The sequence below is a fragment of the Cucurbita pepo genome, chromosome LG18 (genome assembly GCF_002806865.2).
Source record: "Cucurbita pepo subsp. pepo cultivar mu-cu-16 chromosome LG18, ASM280686v2, whole genome shotgun sequence".
NCBI lineage: Eukaryota > Viridiplantae > Streptophyta > Magnoliopsida > Cucurbitales > Cucurbitaceae > Cucurbita > Cucurbita pepo.
In genome coordinates this window covers 1,496,445-1,509,141 of record NC_036655.1, presented here as the reverse complement: position 1 = coordinate 1,509,141, position 12,697 = coordinate 1,496,445, and positions in this window count along the sequence as shown.

The window sequence follows — 12,697 nt, the reverse complement described above, 5'->3', positions numbered from 1 at the left end:
CATATCTTTGCTTCTCGATCTATCTCTAATTTTAATCTTCCTCACCAATAAGATATTACGGTGCTAGTGTAGACCGAAATTTCGTTACAGTCCAATACTGACCGGTAATAGATACCAGGGCTTTGCAATATTTGACTGATCACAATTCTGTATAGTCCATTTACTATAGGAGTTCCCTAGGAATTCATTAGAGGAATGTTTCCAATTAAAATTGTTCGTTCTCTGTATTTTTAATAATTAAAAAGAAAGAAAGAATTATTTTCCTTTCCTCATTATTGTTGGTGTCCACTTGATTTGGTTCATCATTAATGTCTCATCTTTGTAGATGAATTCCATATACAAATTTGCCTATTTTCCCATACAAAATCAAGAAATTGGTAATACTTCTTCTCTCTTGGCTACCTACCCCAATTCTAGTAAATTTTTGGACTCAAAATCATGACATGAAACTAGTTAAGAACTCCACCCTGTTCCAATGCAAATAGAATGCACTAGTAAATCACATGGATCTAGGAACGACTTCCTGTATTTGATTTGTGGTCAAGCTAGAGTTTGAGGATTTGGTAACTTCCATAGGAAACATTGTCAAATAGGCTTTTCTCTTGGTATACCTTATCTACTACAATCCAAAACTAATGTTCCTACAACCATAATGGAAAGACATCACAACCCTTTCAATGCCTTTGTAATACCAAGAATGGGCTTAACAAAATTCTCTTATAAAAATTGGTATCGTACAAGCATGGTGGATATCCTCAGATGCCATAAAACTTGGGATACTTGAAAATCAAACTTAAAATGATAGTCTTGAAACTTTAACTATAGTAATACCTTTTAACTAGGTTGACATTGCTAGGAAAAATTGTTCGGTAATTTCCTACAACAATTTGTTTANGCAATACATTTTAACTAGGTTGACATTGCTAGGAAAAATTGTTCGGTAATTTCCTACAACAATTTGTTTATGTTGAGCTTCTTGAGTGCATTCGTGTACCCTAAGAAGAATTACCACAAAACTTCTAGTTGATTTAGAGACAATGTCCCACTCTAATCCCCGTGTATCCCCCACCCAAGTTCATTTTAAATCATGGTTTCTTAAATTTAAGGTACCTTTGACAATCTCATACCGTATTCCCTCTCCATACACCTCTAAAATTTTGACTATGATCGTAATGCCTCGTCCAAACTGTGGCTCGATACTTTTAAATCACCTCACAACTTCTCTAATTGGTTGTATTATTAAGGCAGGAAAGTTTTCTATATCTCAATACTTCCAAAGCTCAGCTTCCATTAAAGGCACTTATGTCATTCACCAATCAATTTAAGTATACATGTTTTAAACTTTTATGGTCTTAACTCAATTTTTTTTTTTAATTTTTACTGATACTTTTAATTTCATTTTTACATACTTCAAAGTTATAAAAAAAAATTTCACGCACTACCACTTTTAGTATCTATAGTGTACTATAAGATATTGACGTCTATCAAGCTTTTCTTAGGTCATTTTATTTCATCTGACACTGCTTACTCTTCAGTTTACATTGGTACATTCCTCCCATCTCTATGGTCATAAGACTGTGTAGTTTATCTATGTTCAAGACGTCTAACTAAAACATATGATCTTGCTTAGCAAAATCATTTTCACGCATGCACTAACATTTAGTAGCTTACTAAAATTAAAGCTAGCAACAATCTCAGTAAATCTAAACATCATCAATACAACAATTTACATTCACATTCCATGCAAGGTAAAACATAAAGTATTCTAAATTAAAATAAATATAGAATTAAGCTAACATGAATGCAGTAAATTATAATACAATCAATAAAGTAAAAGTCCAATTATGAGTTATATTTTATAATGACCAAACAATAACAACATACACAATCAACGACATTTCATTTTTTATCTTAAGCAAGACATACCTGACGGAGACGGGGCATCAACGGTGGGACCATGGAACATGCCAAGCCTACATCGTAGGCTAGTCTACAAGATCTATAACCTAGAGCTCTGATACCAACTGTAACGACCCGAAATTTTCTACTTAATTTAAGGTCGCTACTGTATACATACCATAAACATTGAATGCGGAAGACTTCATTTAAATTCCATAAAACATAACCTTTAACTTAAAAACACAGCCATGGACTTACGTGTTTCGAAAACATCTTTAAAACGACACAACAAAAGACCCGAAATAAAATAAATAAGCGTTTAAGTTTAAAACATCCTATTCTATCCTAAGTCTAAGAAAATGAATACCACTATCCTATGCATGTGCCATGATCTCGAGTTGCGATGCCGTCGTCAGCCGTACAGGAATGCCTTGCCTTAACCTGAAAAATGTAGTAGCACATGGCTTGAGTATTTAAAGAAATACTCAGTAAGTGACCCCACTATTGGGGTTAAATGCAACAATCACATGCAATAAAATGATGGGACCTATCTTTCGTTTCGTTTCATTTCGTTTCGTTTCTTTTTCGTTTCGTTTCGTTTCATTTTCCCTACGGTGTAATCCTAACAGGTAATCGTGGACGTGTACCATATACTCTACACGCAGCCCATACGTGCGAGTATGGGCTCACCAGCTAGTTCGCACACCGCTGGGCCACTGTCCCTAGCCGGTGGGCATGCTCTGGGGGCCCACCGGGACCCGTTAAAACTAGAACCGTCACGGCAGCGCTATGCAAAGCATAACGATCGTTGTCCTGCCATTGGATGTACGCGTCCGTACCCTCGTGATGGGATAGGGGTATCCCCCCAAATGCATGAGCACACAATATGCATGAGGTCCCACTAGTCCTACAGTTATCATTAATGAACATAACCCCCTGTCACGTTTTCATGCTTACATGTCATTCTCATTCTCATTTCTTTACATATCATACATATTCCTAACAGGGTTATGTTTCATGCAATTTACCGTATTTCATGTCATACAATTCATGCAGTTACATTCAAATATTCATACAAACAAGCCATAATCGTTCAAGGACCACACATCGTTACATGCATTACACATCACATCAGACTAAAAGCATACATTCACGTTCACATAACTACGTACTTAAGCACCATAATCTAGCATACAATGCATCATATCATAAACAAGTCATAACGTAAACACTTCATAGTCATATCGTTCTCTAACTTACCATAGCCTTAATATTCTTATACCTATCACAGACATATCATTACGTGACGTACCTTAGTCATATCGTCACAAGAACGTACCCTAATGCTATCGTTCTATCAATCTATCACAAACCTAACCCTTTCTACCAATAACCTAACCGTATTCTTTCACCATTCTCTCCTATCCATAGCACTTCGGTGTGTAACCTAACTCTAACGTTTCATGAACGTATCTTACTCCTATCGTTACATTTCGTTTTGTGCATCCTTCTCGTATCCTATCTCAAACATCTCCTAGAGCACATCGTACGATAATTATTATCATACAATCCACATATTATATAACATAACATAACATATAGGAAGCATATCGATCCACAGACAATTCACACATATCAATATATATGACACGTGCAGAACCACAGGGCACGTGTCAACATAAAAAAATAACCATGCCGATAGTAAGGTCACTTACCTGACTAGCTTAAGTCGTTGTCACAAATATATCTTTAATGAAAGTTCGATTCCGTCCTTTGAAATCCGAGTCAACCTCTTCAAATGACATATCTCCTCCGGCGTAGCTAGTCTGCTTAAACCTTTTGTTTTCTTTTTCTATTTGTTTTTGTAGGAAGGAAGAATTCTGGGTAAATCTGCATTGTTTTTACCGAAAGAGATTCGTGATTTGTTGCCAGATTTATTTTTAGGGAAGGAGTGGTGAGAGATTGAAGGAAGGAGGAGGGATCCGTTACCAAATGTTTTTCTTCTTTTAATTTTTATTTATTTATTTATTATTTTATTATTTTAACTATATATATATTTTTAATTATTTTTACTTGTTTATTTCTTTATTTATTTTTGGGCTATTATAGGATTGACTGAAGGTCAGGGTTTCATGAAGTAGCGAAGGGAAGTCCAATGAGTCTTTCTTCTTCTTTTCTTTGGAAATAGGTTAGCTAATGAATTTACTCTTTCAAATACTTCAAACTCTCATGAATAAGGAGTATCCGATTCAGGAGTCTTTCCTCTCCCGTCTTTCGTTCCTGGTCCGGAGTAACTAGCTCGACTCGAAAGGATAGGTGATTGAGCTTTACCTTCTGAGAATAACTCACAATAACTGCACAAGGCAATGGAATTAATTGTTCAACCAATAGAATAGGTGACGGAGTGAAACAACTCGACCAAAGGGAGAGGAGCAAAAGCGGTGAGCACGAGGTTACGAGGCGAATGAGTTCACAGCGAGACCAAGAGGGAGAGGAGCGATGCTGTGAAACCAATAGGTGAAGGAGTTCAACAGCTCGACCAAGAGGGAGAGGAGCGATGCTGTGAAACCGATAGGTTCAGCAGTTTACAAGCAAGAGAGGAAATTCAATCCTCAGCAAGCAGCAGCTTTACCGGTCAAGAAGAAATCAATAGCTAAAAGAAAAGAGAAAGACAAGTAGCAAAGCCAGCCAGCCACTTTACCGTGAAAGAAGGAAAAGGAGAAGGAATAAGGAGTTTATCTCTTTTTCTTTGACCTTGAGACAGAGTTAAAGAAAGAAGGTGAAGGAAGTAGTTCATGAGTTTACCGAGTTCATTCATAAATAGGGACAAGCAAGAAGGATTTCATATCCGAGTTCAGGAGGTTACAATTCAATCAATCCAGTCAGTCAGAAGTTAGCAGTTAAAGAAGAAATGAAAGATGAATTCGACTTAACAGGGAAAGAAAGAAGGCAGTGGAAGATCGGGATTCAGGGAAGGATCAAGAAGAAAGAAATCAATAGGTGAAAGAAGGAAGAAGGAAGACGCTTTCTTTACCTTGTTTAGAGAATGAAAGAAGAAGAAGAAGATATTCCCTGAACTTTTCCGTCGAGTAAATGAATAAAGAAGGAACTTCTCCCTCCAGCAAGGGTCGAACTATCTCTTTGATAGAACTCGGTAAATAAATAGGTAGGTGTTTGAAGAACCTGAACCTTCACCTTTACAGAAAGAAAGAGAATGCAAGAATCAGAATCAGATATTTCTGAGGTAAAGCTATTCCATTGCCTTTTCCTGAACCTGAACCAGAACCTTTACAGAATGAAAGGAGAGGACTCAACAAGCAAGAATGAGACTGAAGAGGAAGGAAAGCCTAAACCTTAAACCTTTGACTGATTTCACTCTTTTTTTACGAGACTGTAAGAAAGATGAATGAGAGAGAGAGACAGACAGAACTGTTAGGAAAGAAAGAAGAAAAGATATTCCTTTACATGAGAGTCCATGAATTAGTTAGCCGCTTGACAGTAAAGAAAAGAGATGAATGAGACGGAACCTATCCTTTATTGGGTTTGAAGGGAAGTGTTGAAAGAAAAGAGACTGAATGAAAGAAGAAGAGGAAGATATGACCTGAGTGAGCTACTTCGCCTAAACCTGATTGAACCTATAACTGTTCAAGAATCAATATCAATGCATTAGCTGACAGGAGAGTCCATTCATGAAATCCTTCACTTTACAGTCAGTCGGTAAAAGAGATGAATTTGACTTTACAATAGAGTAAATCAAAGAAGAAAAGGAAGAAGACGAGAGTTGACAGTGTGTGTTTGAAGGGGGAATCTTGATTCATTCGACAGAACCTATTACAGTGATAGAATCAGAATCAGAGAAAGAAAGAGTGAACTACTGAACCTGAAGCTCTATTTCCTTTTGAAGGAGGTAAAGCTAGAAGAAGAAGATATTCCTTTACAGTTACAGTCGAGTAAATCAAGGAAAAGAGAATTGAAAGACTCAACCTCAAACCTTTGACGACTATCCTATACAGTTCAAGAATCAAGCCGAAAGCAAGACAAGAAAGATGATCCTTCCCTCCTCTCTCCCTATTTACCTTATTCATTCAATCAATCCTGAATCGTAACCTTTGACTTTATTACCTGACCTCCTTTTTCTTTACAGTTGAGTAAATTAAATCCTCTTCTCCACTGCTTGCTTAACTTCTTTACCTAGCCTCATTTACCGAAACAAGAATGAGAGTCAATTCCTTGCAGCTCCTTTCCCTGTCGGTCAAGCTGCTTCGCTCCTTCACCTTCTTTCACTATTAGAGAACTCAGTAAAGTCAACTCAATCACTACTTCCTGAACCTGATTTCACTCTGTCTTGAACAATGTAAGTCAAGGGGCTTGATGAGAATCTATCTCCTTTTCTTTTCCTATATCTATTACCATCTGTTATGGTTTGTTATTCAAACACTCTGTAAACTGGAGGATTGATTATTCTTTCACTCCGGCCGGGAACCTCTTGATTCTTGAACTCGGTAAAGTGAGGATTTCATGGACTCTCTCTCGTAAACTACTAAACCTGAACCTTTACTTACAGTCGGTAAAAGAGAAAGCCGAAAGATTAATGAAACTGATTTCACTCTTGAACTCGGGAAAACTATTTGATTGAATGGACTCTCTTGTAAACTCATGAACCTGGCTGATTGAACCTATTTCTTCTTTTACTGGGTAAAGCAGCTTCGCTCCCTCCTTCCCCTTTGACTCTATATATTACCTGACTGACCTACACCTTTGACTCTACAATATTACCTGACCTTCTTTGGAGTTCTCTCTCTTTCTTTGACTGACTGAATAGGGGGGTTACGAGAAGAGGTTCATTAATAAGTAGCTCGACCGTAAAGGAGAGGAATTATCATCATTTAGTTTAGTTAGGTAGCTGAAGAAGAAGAGAATGAAAGAAAAAGAGACAGGAAAGACTCTCGATTCATTCTCCTGAACTCGATTGAGCCTATTCTATTTCTTCTTGAACTGTAAACTCATTCACCAGACAGATTGGATTGAACTCATGAACCTGAACTTATGGTCTAATTGCTTCTCTGTTCTTTCCTTCACCTAATTGAACTCAGTAAAGTGGCTTCGCCTGAACCTCTGCCTATTTATTCGTTCATTTTGCACTTTTGAACTACTGCTCCTTCACCTATTTATTATTGAACTATGTTTACGGTCTCTTCTCTTTCCTCTCTACTCTACTTTTCTAAGGAAATCTACCTCTATACGGTTTATATTCCTATAGCTACGTAAAAGGAGCTCACTCAACTCAACCTATATACCCTTTCTTTGTTCTTGCCTCAGACTCTTTGTACTGGTTTTATTCTGGCTTGGGGAATGAATTTCTAGCTTGGCAAGGGTGTATGCGCTTTCCTTGCTAATGGAGATCGGCTTGTCTTGTGTCTATGCCTCGGCTTTGGAAGATGGGCGTAGGGATCTGTTTTGATATCTCAAACAGCTGCGTAGTAAGATGAGAGAGAAATGGGTAGTGTAGTATGGGGGGCTTTGATTCAGTACTCTTTTTGATGCTGAAAAGACCACCGGAGGCAAGGGTAGGCAGAAGACAGGGGGTTTCTAGGGAACTACTATTTGTAGGGAACTACTAAGGGAACTACTATTTGTAGGGAACTACTAAGGGAACTACTATTTGTAGGGATGTGCATAAAAAGGTCTGTATTTGCCCGCGAAAACTTGCAAGTGCTAGAGGTAACTGCATTAATTAGAGACTCCGCAGGTGTCATTGTTTAGCATGATAAAGAAGTATGTGTCCACGGTAGCCCCTTCTTTCTTTAACCCACTTATTAATAAGGGTAGTAGTCAGGGAAAAAGAAATATAGAGGCGGAGGCTAAAGCCTGACTCCAAGGGATTCTCTTAGCTAATCAGTTTGGCATTACACTTAATTACGAGGTACAAAGCAGTGAGACCGAGTGAAAGATAAGAGAGTAAAATAGCTTGACCTTGTCTTTAAAGGATAAAGAATAAAACACACCTATTTACTTACCTTGATTTAGAGTGAAAGAATAAAGAAAGAGGGAAGAGGAAGAGAATATATATATATATATGCTTTACCTCGTAAACTAAGGGACAAGAGAAAGAACCAAAGACCTATATTATTACCGAGCGAGTGAAATCAGTCAAAGATTTAAGGAAGGAAAGACGAAAGAGAAAACCTGAACCGATATGACCTAACCTTATTTATTGAGGTGTAAAGCTGCTTCGCTCCTTCTCTTTCTTGGTCTCCTTATTCATTCTGTGTTCCTATTCAATCCTTCTTTCACAGTAAACTCGGTACGGTAAACTTCCATTCCATTGCCTTAACTCAATCACCTGTCGGTTTCCCAATTGCATTGCCTGCCCCAGATAGAACTGTGAGATGAATTCTCCTTCACTCCTCTCCCTTTGGTCTCGTTGTTGAACTCCTTTTTTATAGTGAAAGAAAGATGAAGGGAGAGTCCATTCCTTTCTTTGCAGCTCAATCACCTGAAGCGGAACTCTTGAACTCGGTCAAGCTATTTTCTTTCATTCTCCTTCCCCTTATACTCTATTTATTCCCTGAGCTTATTGTAAACGAGGTCGGTCTCACAGCTTGGCACCTTTCCTCTGCATTCTGCTTTTCCTCTTCGTCTGGTTTTCATCATTCCTCTCCTGCCTGTATGTAAGAAAGACTCGTTCTCGGATTCCTTCTTTCACAGTAAACTCCTTAACGACGATATTCCCTATTTATTTCTCTGGGGAACCTATGTGCCCTTGCCTTATTTATTAAGTTAGCTGCTTTGAAAGCCGAAACCAACAATCCATCCGGGAGACAAGATTCTTTCTCCTACACCTTCTTTCACTCAAACACTCGGTAAACTAATTCATTGACTTGACTCTCTCTGCATTCTCCTGAACTACTGAACCTTTTCCTTCAAACACGAGGTAGGTAAATAGGTTCATCTTCTGTCCTTTACTTTCCGGTCTCGCAATTCCATTGCCTCTACCTTCTTTCACTCTTGAACTCGGTATGTTTGCATCTGCTTCTGTCCTCTACTTTATCCTTATGGTCTTGCATCTTCGCTCCTGAACCGTCACCTATTTATGAGCTGTAAACAAAGAAGAAATCGAACTACTTCCCCTCCCGGTATTAGTCTTTTTCGGAGAATCGAATCGGTCCGAATAAGACATCTTTTCTTTGACTCCTAATGGGCCCCTGTAGAATGGTTTGTTTCGACCTCTCTTACCTTCCCTGAACTTTACAGTCGGTAAAAGAAAAGAGAAAGTCAAGACTATCGATTAATGAGAGTTTACCTTTCTAAAGAATAAGGAGAAAGAGAACAGACCTTGTTTACAGTTAAAGAAGGGAAAGAAAAGAGAATGAATTGATTGAAGAGGGAGAATCTAATTCAACATTCATTCGACTGAACCTTTACAGAAAGAAAGAGAATGAAAGAGAATGAAAGAGAAGCGGCGAAGGAACCTGATTTCACTCCTACACCTTTGACTCTATTATCTGACCTGATTGAACAGCTAGCTTGAACAGTAACCCCCTGGACTATTACTTCTACTGATTAACCAGATTGAACTACTGAACCTAACCCCTATCCTTTCCAGTCGGTAAAAAGAAAAGAGATGCATGAGACTGAACTCCGTTTACGAGGTGAAGTAGAGAAAGAAGGAATCGGCGAAGGAGAATATGTGATGGGACACCAGACCCATAAGTTCAGGCGGTAAGAGAAGGAAGCCTTAGAAGTAAGAAAAAGAGTTCCATCAGTCTTTGAAAGGGGAAGAGGAAAGACTCTACTCTCGATTCATGATCTTGAGAAGGAAAGAATTCATTGATTGAAGAACCTTTACCAGTCGAGTAAATTCATTCAATCAAAACCCTATTTATTTACCTCGTTCTCTCAAAGAGATAGTGAAACCTGAACAAAAACATGAGAGTCAATTCATTAGCTGCTTTACAAAAGAATTGAAAGAAGAAGAAAATGAAAGAATCAGAGAAAGGAAAGAAATGCCAGAAAGAGAAGCGACTTACTCCTCTTCCGATATTACTTGACCTTCACCTTTTCCTATCTGAGTTTAGAGAAAGATTTGTGGCTGAACTCAATCACCTGTCCTTTACCCTAACGAAGAAGAAAATGAAAGAAAAAGAGAGACGAAAGAAAGCAACAGAAGATGAATGAGACAGAACGAACTGAACTCAATCACTTGAATGAAGAACCTTGACAGTAGAGCTACTTACTTCGGAACAGGAAGACAAAACAAACATTCTCCTTTACTGTGAAAGACTAAATTCAGGGAGAGTGGAGAGTCAAGACGAAAGATTCATTCTCCTGAGAAGGAAAGAAAGAGAAGAGAAGCTCATGAACCTGAACCTATATTACCGAGCGAGTTCAATCAGTCGGAGGGTTACTCTCATCTTCTTTGTCTAGGGAAGTTTACCTTGTTTGTGAAAGAATAGTTCAACCCGAGTTCAAGAAGCGAGAGGAAAATAGCTTGATGACCGAGTGTTTGAAGGTGAAGGAGAGGATTGAATTGACTCGACTGCTAATTCTACTTGTTTAAAGCCTAGTTACCTCGTTCAAGAGTGAAGGAAGGTTCCGGAAAGACCAAATTCTCGACCGTCAAATAGTGAAACCCAAGTTTACAGTCGAGTAAATGAATTCGAATTAGCTGCTTTAGACTCCATTCCCCCCGAGAAGGAAGCGAACAATTTATGCCTTTGGGTTACTCTCTCCAAATGATGATTTGATTACGAGAACCTTTATCTCACTGCTGAGCTCCGGAACCGATATGACCTTGCCTTCACTTTACAGGAGAGTCGTAAATGAATGAGCTACTGAACCTGACGAGAATGTAATAAAAGAAGAGGAATCAACCTTTTCCTCGGCTGAGCTACTTCACCTATTTAGTCTGGAACTGTAAACACAGACTCAACTCAATGAGACTCAACCTATCCTTTCTTTCCCTGAAAAGACAGTAAACGAAGAAAGACGAAACCTTCACTCTTTCACAAGGGGTAAATAGGTTAATCTTCTCTTCCCTCCTGGCCTGGACTTGACTTACGGTCTCTTCTCTTTGATTGAACTGTAAACGAAGAAAGACGAAAGATGAGAGTTGTAGAACTGAACTCAATCACTTGTCCGGAACTTTTTCACAAGGAAGGTGGTAAATAGGCTGGATGGATAAGAATCAAGTCAAGCTCATTCACTCAATCACTTACTTGTGCCTTCTTGAACTCCTTACCGGCCCCTGAACCTCCCCTNCGATATGACCTTCTTTATTTATTAACCTGACCTAAGGAGGAGAAGCTCATTCACCTGTTGCCCCTGACGAGAATGAAAGAAGAAGAAGATATTCCTTTCCTTTACAATTCTAAATCATCAGAAAAAAAGAAAGACTCCTTTCCTTATTCATTCTACTGAACCTCTATGCTCTTCCCCTATTTACCTGATTATTCATTCAATCCTGTAAGAAAATGAAAGATCAATCTCCTTTGTCTCACTGCTTCACCCCTTAACTTAACCTATTATTTCTTCTCGAACTAATCTTGATCCTTACTTGAATTCTTGTTATTGTGAGTTATTAGAAGGAAAGGAAGTGATTGTGCACCTCTCCCCTATTGGTAAATGATGGAACAAGGTAAAAGGATCAATACTCTACTCCTTATGAATGAGACTGAACTACTTCACGAACCTTCTTGAACTCCTTTCCCTGTCGGTCAAGCAGCTTCGCTTATTCACCTCGTAAACTCGGTCTCACAGCTTTCGCTCCTCTCCCTATCGGTCGAGCTCTTTCACTCCTCTCTCTCTGCCTTACTTGAACCCGGTAAAGCTCCTTTTCTTTCTCTCATATGGATTCTTTTTCTTGTCTTTCTCCTTCAAGTGTTTTGTTTCAAGTAAAGACTAAACTCTGGATGCTTTCTCCTTTTCCTTCTGGAACTGCTGGCTGAACACCCATTTATTCATTGTCATTCTCTTCTCTGTTCTTTCCCGAACTGTAGTAACCAAGGTCAAGCGTCTTCTTTCTTCCTTCTTTCTTTCACTATACTGACTATGTTTATGGTCTCGTTGCTGGGCTCCTCTCGCTCCCGGTCTCACTCATTGCTGGGCTCCTCTGCCTACTTACTCCTCTCCTTCACTCAATCACTTTCAGAACTGTAAACACTCTGTTAGGCTATGGAGCCTGATACTTATTTATAGCTTGGTCAACGGTTATATCCGGTAAAGCTATATTTGGTAAAGTTATATATAGTAAAGCTATTTATGATAAAGCTATATCCGGTAAAGCTATATATGGTAAATAGCTATATATAGTAGATGGCTAAATCGGGTAAAGCTATATATAGTAAACTAAACCATATATATATCTGGTCCGGTAGAGCTTTGAAAAGGTACTTTTCTATTCTCTGTACTCTCTCTCTTGTTGTACATACCTGAAGTCATCAATACAAAATTCTTTTAGCCAGAGTTCTCCTTGCAACTTTTCTCTATCCTTTTTCTTTGTGTTCATCTAGATCGAGCGTGTGCGTTGTTGTGCGATCCTAACAACTGGTATCGATCCTAACAACTGGTATCAGAGCTAACGACTGATATCGATCCTAACAACTGGTATCAGAGCCAGGCGGCAGTCAGAGCCAGGCGGAAGTCAGAGCCAGGCAGAAGTCAGAGCCAGGCGGAAGTCAGAGCTAGGCGGAAGTCAGAGCCAGGCGGAAGTCAGAGCCAGGCGGAAGTCAGAGCTAGGCGGAAGTCAGAGCCAGGCGGAAGTCACCACGATCTGTGAAGATGGAAAGTTCAAAGATTG